This window comes from Ceratina calcarata, unplaced genomic scaffold, assembly GCF_001652005.2.
Source record: "Ceratina calcarata isolate Rehan_Ccalc_2016 unplaced genomic scaffold, ASM165200v1 scaffold1.2, whole genome shotgun sequence".
Taxonomy (NCBI): Eukaryota; Metazoa; Arthropoda; class Insecta; order Hymenoptera; family Apidae; genus Ceratina; species Ceratina calcarata.
The window spans coordinates 102,647-120,724 of NW_017130861.1; the positions used below are offsets into that span (position 1 = coordinate 102,647).

Here is an 18,078-nt window from a genome sequence, read left to right on the forward strand (position 1 = left end):
AGCGAAATTTAACATTATAAATAATTAATTTATTGCATTTCCTCTGCAATTTACTCTTCGTTAATCATAAGCAATTAAACCATCTCGAATCGAAGTTCACATAAAAATATGTGCACCAATTTAAAAAAGTGTACGCAAACAGCCAATTTACCGGCAATTAATGTTGATCAACTTCCCGCACTACTTAGGAACTGGCATTTTTCGGAAAAGTTAGTCAATAAAGTTTAACGCGATCGAGAGCGCGCGAGTCAAAAGCTCAAATCGAATCGAAAACCGAGAGCTGTGCGTATTCAAAGTTGACGTGTAATCGAGTTAACATCGAAAACAAGCAACCAGCAGGAGTCGACTTAATATCGAGCGTCGAAATTTGATCAGGCTTGATCAAAGTGAAACATTTCCTTAATCGAGTTCGAGGCAAACGCTGTGAAACGAATATACGTTTCACGACTGATCGATTTATTGAACTTGTTATTACATAAAATAGGAGTTTACAGGTAAACAATGTATTGCACTGGTATATTTTCATTTCGTGTAAATGAATGCAAAATTATGGAACAGTTATTGGATACAGTAAAAAGTTTCCATCGTTCGTAATAATTCAAAATAGGAATCGCGTAAAATTAAAAATGTTCAAATGCCGAATATCATATTCATTCGACATAAATAATAATTATCGAACTTCATGAATATATTAAGTTCGCACGTCTATAAAATAAAGTGTGGACCTAGACAACTACTGACTCACTATGATTAAGATGCTAAGTGATTGCAGTGTTGTGAATACCACTCGAATTAAGCATCCCAAAATCAAGGTGGAACGGCGACAAGCAAACCGAAGGAACAGGACGAAAGACATTCACGGGCCACTTATCTCGCCCAGTAGGATTTATGAAACGCTCTGTTCCAGCAGCAGCGGTTGGATAAGAGGCTGAAAGGACGAAGCCAGGCTAGTCTTGCCTGTAGACACGTCGGATAATGCTCGGATTAAGAAGCACCTTCGCGAGGATCGAGCTCCTTGCTTCTAGATTAAATATCGACGTACGGGCAACAACTTCCGATTCAATTAGCAACTGCGGCTCCTTAATAGCCGTGTAACTTGCATTACGATTGTAGTCTAATTTTTATTTAATTAATTCCTATTTAAGTATGAAATGGAAAATTCTAACATAAATCAGATTTTTTATCTCGAGGATATCATTTAGTAGCAACTGAATGTATAATACAAGAAAGCATTAAATATTGCATTTTAACATAGAACTTTTACGCATAGTTAAACAATTCTGTCAGGCCTGGCATTAATTCTACCACTGTCCCTTATTAAGTGAGCTGTTTTCGTCAAGTAAAGTGCTACTCTTTTTCTTGCCTCGCGAATTCGTGACTCTCTTTTTGGAGACTTAATTACCCTGGCATTTACCTTCCATTTCCACACTGGGCTGTGTTTTTCCAAACGTCTTAACAAAGAACCGGTTCTCCGCGAAACTTCGCAAAACGATTACCACGACAACCGCAGTTAATTACACGGAAATTATAAAGACGAACGACATCTCTGTCACGAATTTGATTACTAAACTTTAACCACCTCCACTGCTTTAGACCATCATTTATTATTACAACTATTAAAATAAATAGATAAATGTGTTTCGATGTAAAACTTTGTGAAAATTACAAATTATATAACCTTCGTTTATATTTCCTGTGAATATTGATTACACGGAAACGAGGAGAAACCAGTATAGTAGTTATTAACACTAGAACTACGAAATCAGTTAAAATGGCTGGTTTTGAATGGAGAAATGCACATATAAAAAAAGTAGGTAATTCTAATGATAATGAACGTACCGCTAGAAATGAGACGTGAGATTCTTCAAACGATTTTATCTCTGGCTGTGAATATGAAGCTTTTCAATTGTGCGCCGGTAAATACTACCAGAAAAATTCGTCCGTCTTTTTCGTTCGGACCACGAGTAATGCCGAACAAAAAAAGGAACAAACTATGACTATTCGTCAGAAGCTGCGAGGACAATACGAACTCTGCACCGAATGCATGTTGGAAGAACAAAAGTTGTGCACCCACGGTGAACTAATTTTCGCCCGGTTCTGCGCCTGTCAAAACGCCATCCTAATGAAGTTTTGTTTTGTGTTTATCCATGCCCTGGTGCGTTATTCGTTTATTAGGTTCTAAAAATAATATATAATATCAAACTGATGATTGGAAGTCTAAACGTGACATGTGCAACAACTATAACTAAATTTCTCAAATTAGTTTGTCTTAAATATTTCACTATTGGAAATACAAAACTTTAATTAGCATTTTGTAAATTAATTGTACATAGATGCTTATTGAAATCTAATAAAAGCATATACTTACTTTCTATTAAAAAAAGAGAGGAGATTTAAAAAATAATCCTGCTTTATGGGTAAGTTGTTTGAATTGAAAATCAATGAAAAACTTCGCCGGAAAATTTGAATTCTACTCTCCTGCCCGTGAAAAAAATAATTGGAAGTATGTGCTCTACTCTGGGTACATTCGACATGATTTTTTTTTAATTGGAAAATAGATACCTTCTATCTCCATCCGAAACGAGAACTGACTTCTCTTCCCGTATTCTCTTCCATATCCATTATCCTGGTTCCAAAACGCGGGTCTATCACCTCGTAAATTATTTTGACGCGTCCCGGGAATTAAACGTAACGCGAAAGTATTACACCCGATATGAAAGAGCCGCATCGAAGGATCCCTCGGGAATGAACTTCGCTCTCGTTTGTCTCTCGCATATCGATTCCGCGGATCGACTTAAATCGAGATGACGGCCGTACCGTATCAAAAAATTTCATTTTCTGAAAAGCAGCTGCTAACATATTTACATGTACGCAAAATTAAATGTTTAAAATTAATAATTAATTTCTTTATCGTATCATATTTAAAGTTCATTTCCTAATAGATACTTGACTTTAAAACTAAGACTGTCACTAATATACACATTTAAGTAGAATGATGTGTATGTTCCGATGAATCATGCATACTTTACTAATTCTTTAGAGTGTTATTAATTTTGCATACAGGCAATAGTAAAATGCATGGTTGCTCTCATACAACCAAGAACATGTTTTGAAAAACTGACCGATTATATCATTTTTTAACAGCTTTTCCCTTTCGACTCGTTTCTACTCTTCGTTTCTTGTATACTCATTATCATAGTTTTTTGTACATATGTTCTATTAATTCAATTTTGTAGAACTGCATTACGGTAGGTATAAAATAATAATTTCGAACGTAATTAAAAGATGAATATACATTTAAAAAAGTACTGGAAGAAGCAGACAATAGGAGACAAAATTTGAATATTCGAAACAAGATCTAAAAACACAATTTTAACAGGAAAATATTTTAATGATTGTTATTTCGACTTCAATTAATAACCGACATGACCAAACACATTCACCTACGAAACAGAATAATTACAAAGCGAGTAGCTTCGTGAACGTACGACAGCTAAACGTGACCCTCACCATAAAAATACTTCGACCGCAGGACTCCACGTGTAGCGCATAATTGGCTGAGATATTGTCTAGGTCGTAATGAAGTTCACATTAGAGTCGTTGGGTATCTGGTGGGACGTGTCGTGTCTATTCTACTAAATTATTTCGGCAACCGGACGAACCGGATGATACCCACTAGGAATCCGTAGCTATCCACAGCTAAAAACATCCCCTGTAATTTATTTAGCTCTGGACACGTAACGAGTCCTGACCCTTCCTCGGCCATACAACTGCACACGTGTAGTCCTGGATCATTAATACATGCGTCAACCTCTCAAGGGAATGCTATTTTCTTTCTTTTTTAGTTTCGTATGAAAGTTCAGAGCCGTGTTTGGATTAGACTGAAAGCGAGCCACTCTTCCGAATACCGGCTACCTATGAGGCTATCGAGCGAAAAAGCTTCACGCAAGATGCTAAAGCGACTAAAAGCTGCCCTGATAAATTAGTTATCGAGGTAAAGGGTACTGGGTTTCTATTTTAACCCATTTCCAGTTTTCACTCGATTATCGATCTCCCTTCTGAATCCAAGAGGAGCCAGAGAAACCCTTTCCGCTTTATTCGTCCGGTTTTTAGTGCTTTTAAGTATCGAGGACGTTTGCCCCGGAGTCCGTCGGATTGCGCGCTCTCGCGAAATTTCTTTTTGCAGAATGGACCCGTATTTCTCAAGGAAACGCTCTCGGTTGAACGGCTCGGCCAGCCGGCCAGTAGGTACTTCGATTTCACGCTTCACGGGAACACACCACCGTATCGCTTGTTTCTATTTGTCACACCAGCTTTTATCGTTTTTATGTATGAGCAAATATCGGAAGTGTGGGCGTAACGGTACCCTTAAACATATCGATTGCGCTAATGGAATTGCTGCCCGGATTAATCCCAAAATTCCTGGACAACGGCGTGATATTGGAAGTGTCGCTTTTATTGAACTACTTCCTTCAACATTGTTCCGTCAGACGAGATACTAACACTATACATACAAGTGTTTTCTGATAATGCATTTGCATAATGGAGAAAAGAAAATTGTAAATCTTTAAAAATTCTGATAGAGTAATTCACAGTAAAGTTTCTGTCTCAATAATGAAATCGTAGATATTATTATGCACCTACTGTTTTAAATGAAATTTCTTGACTTCAAATCGGAAGATGAACGGCAACGGAAATTGAGCACCGATTACTGAAACAGTGAATCGAAAAAAGGGAAGTACGAAGAGAAAGGAAACGGTACAGTGAGTGTAGAAAGTATTCGTACAGTCTTTAAGACAGAATCACTTTTTTTTATCAATACGACTTACACACATTACGAAATACTACAACTAAGAGTCGCTCTTTTTTCTAATCTCTCAAATTTCTCTCACTCAATATTAAAATATATAAATAAATAAAATCTCCAATATTAAAAATGCTATTCTATTTTAACACACAAGACGTACACCTACTGTGTGTATAATCTATAACTCATGGACAATTGGTCCTACGTTCCAAGATCCGTGGTATTCCGCGACAGTTGGTGCCACTCTACGTAAATTCAACGACTTTTACGGACTTTCTCGTGCAGCTATTACAATACATCTTCCCGGCTGTGTTCCAGGATACCGAGGCCAGTACCACGACGGTTCCTCTTGCGGCGAAACGTAATATGCTTCGTGGACCTCGAGCAGCAACGGCAGCGGAAAGTAGTCAACTCAAATGTAGCTAGTTTCTTAATTTCATTTTCGCCTGGCTGCTAGAAAGCGTAGACCTCAAAACGAGCCCTTCGTCGTCCGTTGCCTGTCCGCTGAATTTGAGATTCCTCCCGGCTTTTTGCCGTTCAACACACGGCATCGCATGGAATTCAACGAGAATTCCGGTTGGATTCGTGCCCGGCACGAGAGACAGGTACCTACTTTTCTCTCTTTCTCTTCCTCCGTGCCTTTCAGCACTAACAATTTTTCAGGTCACTCAAAGTGGCCGAGAAGAGAGGAGTACCTACGCTGGGTAAAGAGCACCCATGAAATTTGAAGGCGTTTCACGGGTCGGCTATCTTTTAAATTGTGATGCGATAGTTTCAAGCCGAAGAACACTTCTGTAACCCTTTAGAACGAGGTAAACCGAGGGAGATCGTTAAGTAAGTCTCCAGTTAATTTCCGCCAGCATTATACCAGCCAGAAATAAGATTCTTCTTATAAACGACGGCGGATACCCCTCTTTTTCTTTCGTGTTCCCGGAAGGTTTCGCAAAGTAACGTGAGCCAAAGTACACAGGACAGAAAAAGTAGGTATATTCAGGAACGATAAAATTAGCCCTTCGAGGATTANGATCCGTGGTATTCCGCGACAGTTGGTGCCACTCTACGTAAATTCAACGACTTTTACGGACTTTCTCGTGCAGCTATTACAATACATCTTCCCGGCTGTGTTCCAGGATACCGAGGCCAGTACCACGACGGTTCCTCTTGCGGCGAAACGTAATATGCTTCGTGGACCTCGAGCAGCAACGGCAGCGGAAAGTAGTCAACTCAAATGTAGCTAGTTTCTTAATTTCATTTTCGCCTGGCTGCTAGAAAGCGTAGACCTCAAAACGAGCCCTTCGTCGTCCGTTGCCTGTCCGCTGAATTTGAGATTCCTCCCGGCTTTTTGCCGTTCAACACACGGCATCGCATGGAATTCAACGAGAATTCCGGTTGGATTCGTGCCCGGCACGAGAGACAGGTACCTACTTTTCTCTCTTTCTCTTCCTCCGTGCCTTTCAGCACTAACAATTTTTCAGGTCACTCAAAGTGGCCGAGAAGAGAGGAGTACCTACGCTGGGTAAAGAGCACCCATGAAATTTGAAGGCGTTTCACGGGTCGGCTATCTTTTAAATTGTGATGCGATAGTTTCAAGCCGAAGAACACTTCTGTAACCCTTTAGAACGAGGTAAACCGAGGGAGATCGTTAAGTAAGTCTCCAGTTAATTTCCGCCAGCATTATACCAGCCAGAAATAAGATTCTTCTTATAAACGACGGCGGATACCCCTCTTTTTCTTTCGTGTTCCCGGAAGGTTTCGCAAAGTAACGTGAGCCAAAGTACACAGGACAGAAAAAGTAGGTATATTCAGGAACGATAAAATTAGCCCTTCGAGGATTATCCTGAAAGATACAGTGACCGTTCGGTCCTAGGGAATTCCCGCGACCGATACACGTGTTTCAAGCTGGGCGGAACAGCACATGTGGAAACGTTTTGCGGAGACAGTGGAAATTCTGAATGAGCGAAGAAAGAATTTGGTGAAGTGGAATTCCCAGAAGCTGAGAACGAAAAGGCCTGCTGGGAGGGACAAGTTCGGTTACAATAGCTGGAAACATTGTATCCAGTCGTATAGATTGTATTTCTTTCTTTTCGATCAATTTCTGCCAGTCCGTTATTCGGATATGTATTAGATATATTTTGTACAGTAAATAGATAGCAGATCAGTTTTCAATCGATTGCTGACTTTAAAAAATCGTCCAAGAATAAAACCATTACAATATCACAGTTATTTATTATTCACTAGCCTTCATCTTTGCCTTCAAATCAAACTATATGTAGTATTTAATTTCAGAAATTAACATTTCCGCTGCATGCAAAATGGAAACGCGATAATACGCAGCGGAATGAAAGGTGCGCATTAACACATCATATATTTCGCACCTCTGGATAAATTCTAATGGCAGTTAATTGTTGAAACGGTCATGTAACTACAATTTTAATAACCGTAAGCAAGCTTCTGATGGTTATATTATGCTGAATTTCGCACTTTTACCGAACGCAATAAATCTGATTAATATGAACCATCGGATATGGAAGTAATATTTAATCGTGTAAGCAACGGTGCGGTGCGCACTTTAATAACGCACTCATTATCGAAAAGGGAAACATTTTTAAGAATATTAAAATACTGTTTCGTGCGTAATTATAATAATGAATAAAATATGACCTACTAACACATAGAACACAATATGTTCAGTTTTGATAAAAGATGAAACTAAAGTCTGGAAAATTATCATTTTTTTTAAATTATAACAAAGCAGGAATATTTAAAGATAAAATGGAATTCTACTTGGTATACACAAAAAATAAGATAAATGCTTATTTTTAAGATGAACATAAACAGAATTAACTGAATTTGAAATATTTTGATCTGGACTAAATACAGTAGTTATACATGCCGCGCCCTCAAATGATAAGCGATTCTACGAAATTCATCTTTCCAGATGTATGGAATATGGCCAAGCGTGATTCCGATCCGTAGTCAGTATATCCAGAGACTACTGTACTTACAAGCTTGATTATAAAAATATGAAAGAAAAAGAAATCTAACTGACACTCGAATTAAACATGCATTACAAAAAGGCGATTGTCCAGAAGAAAAAGAGGCGACGAGATGCAACTCTTTCTTTGATAAAATTACAAAATTCTACTGTCCGAAGAAAAGCAAACCAACAGGACAGTGTAACGAAAAAAGGAGCAGAATGAAAATGTATACGCAAGGAAAACTAGCGAAAGCAAAAAGACATTGGTGAATGCGAAAACATCAAATAAGCGTGTTCAAATAATGAGACGTAAAATTTGGTGAAGTTAAGGGAAACGAAATGAGTACGTCCAAGATAAACTAAAGAACAAAAGTTGAGGAAGAAGGTACACAGTTAATGTAATCGAAAAGATAAGAGATGAAAGACACTAGTGGACTAAGGAAACAGATACGTCAAGAAAAATCTCTTACAATTGATTATACCAATTCCTTATAGATGCTATTTAAGCAAAATATTAATTAATAATAAGATGTAACAAATTATTAAAAAAAATGGAGCACAACGTTTAATTAGGCAGTTTCAAAATAATTCGAGAATAACTCAATCAATCAATTAATAGTTGAATCAATATGAGTTAACAGCCGCTTCGATTAAATTGCAATTAAGTAAAATTTCCACGCGAGCTTATACAGCTGTGTCATTAACAGATTATTGCAATTGTTGCTATTATAAATGACACGCGATCGATCATAGAACAATAATTGGAAATGAATGATTGATCGGTCTAGGGACTGGGGATACGCGGACGCACAGTTTGCTCGCGATGTTATCCACATCGAAGCCTGTCTCATCAATCGGGACCAATAAACGCGAGGGCCGGTCAGTCGGTATGTGACACTGCGTCCAGATTCCAGATAATTTCGCGTTCATTAAGTAGACGGCAAATCGACCGTGTCGAAGCTCACTGTGAACCGCGTTGCTTCGCAAGGCAAACATCGTGCGTGATCCCGCTAATATATGTAATTACCCTTTGAACACTGTGGATATTTCAAGTTGTTACGATAGGTACCAGCGTAGAACAATCTGCCTAATAAGTATGTTACAGTCAAAGGAGATAGACAGGACTGAAGACAGATGATATTAACGATGGTATTCGTAAATGGACGTACATATTGTATTTAGATTTGTGTGTATTCTCTGAGGAGATATATTACATTGCGAAAAAAAAAATATTATTCATCGCAAAGTTCGGATGTAATCATCTGAAGCGCCTAGACGGATAGAATAACAACGAAACTCGACTCTCGTTAAAGTAATAATTTCCCTCGCCGTGAAACACGCCCCGGAAAAGATAAACGACTGCTTTATGAAGCTCGACGAAATTTGCTCGTGAAATCGGAAAAATTCCTTGTGTTATGTAGCGTTCCTGCATTTAATACTTCGATAATTAAGCGTACGGTCTAACAAGTACAGTTTTAAAGGCATCTAATCGATGATTAAGTAAATCATAAATAGTAAGAATAGGCAGTGGACGATTGTATTAAAAGATTATACAAACTGACAACTAATTAAAAATAACTTGGAAAAGTCTCGGTAAAAATCTCAGCTCAACACTGACGTTCTTTCCAAATAGCCATTTATATGTATGTATACATATACGAGATGTTCACATTTACCCGCAGTTTAGATTTAGATTTTACATCGAGTTTTCTGAAGTTACCGACAACATGCTCGCGCCGGCAACCACGCTACGAAACTTTCCGAAAAACTGATTTTCCTCGTTTTTCCGATCAACACGATCATACAATCGTGTCAAACGATCATTCTAAATTTATTATCCCACGTTCGTCGCCCACGAATGATAGAATAAATAAATTAACTCGCATTTATATTATGTTATATAATGCTTTTGTATGTCCAGCTGAAAACATAATTTCACGGCAAACGTACGCGCTAATCGAATGAGGAGAGAGAAACGTATCGGTAATCTGGCACTGTACCCGCCAGTTTATGTGATTACCGTTTTGATAAGGATGAATATGATTTATCAGCGCGAGCCACGCACCGTCCAATTTTAGTCACAAATTCGCGCGAAAACAGTTGCAGCTATAGGGAGAACGAATGAGTTCACTGATTCCGATTTTCTAGTTCATGCTTGTTTTAGAGAGCTTGCTTGCTAGCTTGTTTATCCGTGCAATCCAATCTACAGCTTGTAGCTAATTATAATTTCCAATGGTTGTGCATACATATATTTGAAATTGTAATCTTCAATAAGATTAATCGTCTACGTCTGTGAATCCATTATTATCACTATAAACTTGAGACTGGAGTATCATTGCTTTCCATTGGTTATCCATATTTATCACATAAGAAGAAATTAATAACCAATTCGTCGTTTCTGAACATTTTTTAAATATTCAAAGTCATTAATCGTTACAAAACTTCTTGTCACCACAATAAATATTACGCCAATGTTTATATTCTCTTATAGTAGTTAAGATTATTTCAATTTTATACAGTAGGTATCATACAAGCATAACTGTAAATTGTTGCATGCACATAATTGTGTAGCACTCTAAAGCACCGGGAACGCAGCTCAAAGAAGCTACGTACCTACAATAAAGGCTCGGCGAGTACAATACCTATCTCGCGAATAGGCAACGCGTAGGTGGAAACAAAGCCCGCATTTTCAGTGCTTAACGTCGAAAAAAATTCAAAGGATTAAGGACTGCCTCGGGTAGCATTAGATTGAAATAGTAACCGAATCCGATTATGGTCTCGAGAAGGAGCTCGATTCGGAGTACAAGTGGAAGAAAATTTACACGCGACAGATACGGAGATTGGGAGACCTTTCAAATCTCGATGAAAGACGAGACCCGGCTGAACAATAGGTAAATGCACTTCCGCGAAACGTGCGATACTAAACCTTTACCGAGCTACGCAACTCGCTGAATCGGGAATCGTGATACAACCAGCGCAACGAAGCAAAGTGGAAATGGAAAAGCTTGAAGGTGCAAGCTATACCTACTAGATACTCTCGATCGAGTCGTTCGGAAACTTTTCCTCTAGTCGAAAAAGAAGGTAAACGGCTATTCCGATGGACGGAAACTTCGTATGTGACATGCTGAGAACATGTTCCTCTTCCTCGGCTGTCACGTTTTTGCTACAATAGTTCCGGTCAAGGGAACCGAATGGATTATGTGTATATAACAAACGCAGTGTCCCAGTTAACAGAGAACAAGAAAAATCAATATCATAGTGCTTTATGGTAATGGAAGCTAGAGAGTGATTTTTAATAACACAGGATTGTGTAAAATACGGATATATCAAAGCACTGAGAATTAAAGTTGTACATGCGATTTTTAAAGAAAATAAAGGGAGGAATTACGTACTTTTGCTTCTCCTCTGAATGACAGTAAATTATGAACGCGTAGTTTATTGTTCCTTCATAAAGCATGCATAGAGGCGTGTATCCCTGCGGCGCACGACCTCATTTTTAATAATTAAACAAACAGCACATCCTACGAAATGGCTCGGTAGAACCAACACGCACCCGTGAGCGCGATGTGGAACTTAATAATACAATCCACTCACAAACTCAGTAACAAAGATGGTCTAATGGAACAGGAAAAGAATTTCAAAAGTAGATCACAAGGGATAAAATTATCGGTCAGAAGTTTTGAAACATTTGAGATAAGAACGTAGGACTAATATCGCATCGAATATGAACGGAAATACCTGATTATAAATAGCAATGTAAGAGAATAATTTTCGCTTATCGCACATTTAGTGGCAATGGTCAAATTATTTTCACCGTCAAAGATATCAGTGACTTGGTAAAAATCTGTTTCGACGGCGCGTCGATTCACTTCCCTAACAGCTAGCGATAAGAATTCGTATGTTATTTTCTCGGTATCCGTGCAATTTATCTTTTATAAAATATCAACCCTGTTATTACGGCGAGATGCGATCTTAACGATACTGTTAGCGTTCTCTAGTCAACCGATAACGTTGCAACGAATGAGACTAAGGTTTGCGAGCAACATTCCAACAGTGGCGAAAGAAAGTGTACGGTTCCGCCGCTCGGTACCCTTCAGTTTAGACTTCGCGCTATTTCTCTCTCTCTCCCACGTTCGCCCCTTTTTTGCAATTCAACTCCATTTCCGCTAGCTTCGTCCAACCCCGAGTCGAGGAACCCGGAGGCATCGAGCAAGCCGCGCCATGGGGAGCGATTTATGGAGATGGTTGTAACTTTTCAAACTCCATCGAGCGACTTTGCTACACCGGCCAATCACGATTTCCGCGATCGCGCCAATTATAATAAGAATTTACGAGCGATCCGACCGTCCGCCTACCGATAAAACGACAAGTCCAACGGAGCGCTGGAAATCTCCATTCCGATTCTTCATTTACCCATCTCGGTTTCGTGATCCTTACGTCTCGCTTTCGCGGGATCTCCGATGGATTTATGAGGGTAATTACGCGCATCCATCGCCGGTTATTCGTCGCTTCTCCGCGAACCGTGCAGCGGCCTCACTACTCTCCTCCCAGCCAGAGTTCTACCCTTTTATTTTCATTATTCTTATCCCGATTTCATTCGCGGCATTTCCCCGGCGAGTTTGTCCGAGTTTTTCGCCCGATTCCCAGGAAGTGTTTGACCGACTTGGTTGGATTGCGAGCACCGTCCCGGCTCGCATCTACACTACTCGAACACAAGCTTGGATCGACGTAAGTACTAAGTACGCTAGTCCGATTCACAGGAAAATGGACGCGAAAATCGGTTCCGAGGGGGTTCTGTTTCTCGCGAATGGAGCTGTTCATCTTGCACGATGGTGCATTGAGCACTCGGTTAATCTATTTTTCTCGTGGAACGAAATGGAAGTTGAACCCGCGCGAAACTAAATATATAGCCACTTATTCTTTAGTAACAATACTTAGTTAAGCTGATAGCCGCAATTAATTAACCGATCAAGTAAAGAACGAACGGACTCAGATATATTTAGAATCATTTATAAACGAAACAGCAGATTTACATTATGTCCGATTGTAAGTAATTATGTTCAATTTGTAAAGCTTTATATTCAATTCTCATTTCCCACGAAGAAAATTAAAGAACATATTTAAACCGACTAATATATACTAAATAGCATTCTCCATCTTAGCCATCTGAATGTTCTTATGTAATCCATTTCACAAATCTCATTTAAACTCGTTTCGAAAACATTAAATAATCACTAGACAACGATTTCATGCAATTATAAGAAAGTATAATGAGCAAAAATTACAAATGTTGTATGTTATTTGTGCGTCTTGGACCTTACTGCTGCTACGGGTGACCATGAATAAATCCGAAATTAAAAAACAGTTACACTACCTGAAATGTTTATCTAAAACACATCTCTTAAAATGATATACAGATTTTATCTTGTATAAAAATTCACAGTCTAATAAACATTATCATTGAGTCATTAATATGTAAAAAGAATCCTTATCCTATAATCCGATGAAGTAAAAATTATTTATAACAAGCACTTGATTAATAAGCTAAACACGGACTCCCACTTCCTTTTAACAGCTCGGATCCGCTATACAACATTAAATATGATCCAACTATGGCTTCAAGGAGAATTCACTGCCTTTCATTTCAAGTCACTTAAACGTGGTTCCTCTATGATCTTAGCGCAACACTGAGTATACTTGAGTAATCATTATGCGTCAGCACTCTAATGAGCTAACACATCAGGAATTAATGTACGATAAATAAATTACGTTCAGAATAAAATTATAATGGTATTCGAATTACTTCATTATGAGGATACGGAAAAACATGTAGCAAACATGTTGCGCACAACATTTTATATAAGAGTATCGTATTACAATTACGCTTTTGGATAATCCTTGAACACGATTTCCAGCAAATTGTAAAAAAGAAAAGTAATTTAACAGAGAAGCGAATTTAATGCATACCTACGAAATATATATATACTTAAATGTATAAATATATTTGGATACTGTCCAAAACGAAGCCATTTTTAACAATGGAAATGTAATAAAGGAATAAATGTATGTATCACAGGTGTAAGCGTTGTAGGTATAAATTCATTACAGCAATTGTATTAATTATTGTAGACAGGTGGACTTGGATTTCTACGAGGAAGAGACAAGAGACGCAGCCGTCATGAGAGTACTATACTTAATTGGGAAGAACGTATTTCACAGCACAACATGTTTACGACTTCCATCAGGAATAACAATTTTATAATAATTAATTTAACGATCGACACGAGTTGGAAATGTTGAAATAGGAAACAATGAAATCAGTTTGAAAATCTACGAATTCACATTTTACCCATAAAGATTTCTGCCAGGAAGTATCAGTCTGCCGTTTTAAAAAGTGTGCCACTATTTTTTTCAGCCACTGTATTATCAATAAGTTTGAAGTCACGTATAAAATTATCCTCATGACATAACAAGGACATACAGAACTCAAGTGTTTAAATCATCGATTGTATCGGTGATGTTCGAATCAATCTATTACATTATAAAACTTAAAATAGTAGTTCCGTGTAATGGCTTGTCTCAACAAGTAAAAATGCATGATTATACTACGCTTGTATCATCACATTAGACGTTTTCCTATTAATAACGTAGCCAAAGCAAGTCTTATATCTCTAAGTATAAGTCTATGTGAAAAACTCGATTTACGACCTTATTAAAATAATTTTGTACACAACTAGTGGCTAGTTACTTGATTAATTGAAGCTGATGTCGCCTTTCTCCCATTTAGTTAACATGATGACAGATCAGTTCGTTTTAGCACTTACGTTTCTATACAATATTTTTTTTAACTTCTCTGCGCGTGTCTAACATAAGTTGAAGCACACGTCGACGGCTCTATTCCACGCTCAATCACCGCAAACGTGACATTAGCTTACTCGTAACACGATAACAACGTGACTTAAGGCTTTCATTGTGCACGGAACAATTAACCATAGATCAACACGATAACGACTTCCGACAATGAAAAATCATATTTGTATTATGTAGTACCATTTGATACTATTGCCTACTCACATTATCGCGTATACAAAAGAGAGAAACAGGACTGAGAATGAAAGCACTTACCAAAAAAGCGCGTCGGTACAACTGGCTGGCCCAACAGTAGTAGTAAAGCAATCACCAGCATGTTGACACAAACGACTCGACCCTTAAGAGACAGCACCAATTATATCGTCTTGACATTAGATACACACCGTAACGCGTAGCTCTCAGTCGTCGCGACACAAACACCAATAACGCATTGCACGCGTCTTATTATCAAACGTGGTCCAAAACACTTTCGTTAAACAAAACATACGTTGTATACATTACGTGATTCATGAACGCGTGCGAGAGTCACACTTCGACGAACGTTTGCGAATCCGTGAATATCGAATCAGATACCAAACTGGTCCGTCTCCACATAGTACGCATATTAAGCTCACAACGAGTATGACCGTTTTTTAGGCATCGAATAATTCACACTTCGTTCGGTCCAGCGACCTTGGGCAGCGCAAGGATATCCTGTGTAACAAAGATAGTTAATTTATTGAGGCGATCGGTTTTAGCGGAACAAAACTGCAAGCGTCATCACGCGAACACGCGAACGTTGAGAATAACAATTTTTCTAACCTAACAATCTCCGACTGTAAGCACTGATCACGTGTCCGGCGAGCGTACGTCGTTTCACTGGCGCAGGTAGGAGATGCTATCCATCGTCACTCGTGTTGTCAATTGCACCTGTAAACGACCAACACACGTATGAACGAATAACGTTCCTCCCCGTTTTGTTATGCACGATCGTACAGCTGAACGTGCGGGTATATATATTTTGCACTCGGAGGAGAATCTACGTGTCGAAATTCCGCGATGACAACACTCCACTGATTGTGAAAATGATCGATAAGGTCGATGGTTGTCAAGACTCGGTTACGAATTATCGCACTTTCGTTTTACGTTTCGACGATCGACACACGAAGCGCATAGACGGTTCGTGAGAAGGATCGGAGAAAAGACGTCAAGGACGAAGGGAGATTACACCACATACGTTCGGTTCGACGTTCGGCGCGCGACTAACGCCCGGAACGATTTCAAACTGGGCGAAGCGTGACGTCAGAGGTGTACGCACCCGCGCCGAGATCCGGCAGCCAATCAGGAGCCGCGTGGCGCTCCGACGATTCTCGCTCGTCTTGGGAAGCCGCACGCTCTTCGACAAGGATCATGACCTCGTAAATCTTGACCATCGGAGGACGAAACGACACGGCTGATAACGAGTTTTACTGCATTCGGGATTGCACTTCTAGCCCTTTGTACTCTGAAAAAGGAGGATGGTACAAAGTGGTTAAAAGTGAGGTAGCATTAGCACTTATTTCTTGTTAGCGTCTTTCTATAGATTTCAAGGAACTAATACATAGAATTTTTCAAGTGATAAGGATGAAAAAGTTATGAAAAATTGCAAACGAAGTGGGTCGAGATATTGAAATTCGCTGACTTTAAATAAATAAGAATCTTCAAATGAAAATGTAAAAATCCAGTCATTTCGTAACTAAAAATCGATATTTATATTATACGTACAAAATAAGTGTGAAAAATATAGATTGAAAACTATAAAAATCAATAACTTCAGGAAGCTAATTACTACGTATTTACTTGAACAATTGTTTTTAATTATACTATAATTTACTTGTATAACAAAATAAAAGTTCTTTAATGCACAGAATAACTGTTATAGTTTGTTTTCTTTATTTTACTCATTTTTTGCTCATATTAATTTCTCTACTAAGAAAAAAAACTATAATATAAAACTATAAATACGGTTTCCAAATGCATAAGAGGAATAATAGTCTTCGAACAGTGTTTTTATTTTACAATAAAAAATACATATTTCAAGCAAACAGTAGAGGAAAGAACCAAAATAGTTACAAGAGAAAAGCATAATAATGTTATGTATGTTGTTATGTAAACTAGTAAAATGTATCAGTATTGAGATGTACTTATAAAAAGTTCCTAAAAAAAAATGTACTTTTTTATCTTTCACTTTTATGTTGCTATGCCATAAATAGAACTTGTTACTGCTGCCGTCACGACCTCGTAACGTTTCATAATCTTCCAAGGAGATAGACGGTGACATAAATCCTTACGTGTATCGTGATCTATGACGCCTATGCACCATCTGTCACTCAAGGAACAGGATTTCCATAATACAGTCTTCAACAGACGGTTTTTCTCATGACGAATTTTTGGTCACGAATTTCGTGACGGGATGTCGCAAATGACAAAAAAATTCGACTCCTTCTATTCGAAATTATTCCCAGCAACGAGAAATAGAATAAAACAATTTCATTGAAGATAAAATAATGTGTCACGTATTTGATAAAATAATGTGTCACATTTGATGACTTTCGTCTTGAAAACAAACCTGTTCCTGATGAAGGAAATAACCGACAACAGCAATTAAAAAATTAAAAAATTATACAATTCCGTCGTCTAAGTGGTCAGGAAGGTGTTCTTTTTTCGAACGACAGCTATTAACACGATTCACTCGAAATAGAATTAACCGGATCGAGAGGCTAAAATGTAATAACGTTACTGGGAGACAGGAAGTTCGTTTAAACCTGTAGACATTGTCAGGTTCAGTGTTTCACAGACGCGATCGGGCTATAATCCTCAGTCAGAAGATCGACGTACCGTAGTCACGAATCTAACAGAATCACGTTTAAATATTCTAACATCTGACACTTTCCATTCCATTACGCCGTCATATGACTCCTCATATTCTCAGAATTCCATGTTTTAAATATCAATCATTCTTCCTCTTATTTTTTACCGTAATTTTTAGTACGTTCATTTAATTTTACATTATTAATTAGAAATTCAAAATTAAGTTGGCGACGTTATACATTTTTGATGTTGAGTTGACAGAAAATCATATTGGTACGATATTCCATTGTATTATTTTGGTAAGATAGCATCTTGTATTACTAGATTCCTATACGTATATCAGCTTTTGATCCTACGCGGTACATGATCGTAACCGCTTACGAGGTTTAGCCTCGTAAAGCTGAACGCCACCGCATCACGGTAACGTAGCGTTTGTACAAACACTTACTGTAAACACGCTTATAGGATGTAAGGAACTCATAAAATTCTAGGCGACAATGCCAATCTTCGTTGTATTGTAAGAATCGATAAACATTTTTCCAGAATTTCTTGAAGATATCAGTTTTCTTATTTGCAAATAAAATAAACTTGTCTC

At 38.1% G+C, this 18,078-nt stretch overlaps 1 protein-coding gene across 1 annotated transcript in view; it reads right to left on the reverse strand.

Annotated features, from left to right (window-relative positions):
• The window catches only part of LOC108630968 (uncharacterized), a gene marked incomplete at its 3' end in the record, with an annotated part of 108,978 nt that extends 93,097 nt beyond the window's left edge, over positions 1-15,881 (reverse strand). Inside the window, exon 1 of the mRNA XM_026818433.1 lies at positions 14,910-15,881. The remainder of the gene's footprint in view (positions 1-14,909) is intronic.
• Between the last annotated feature and the right edge of the window lie 2,197 nt (positions 15,882-18,078).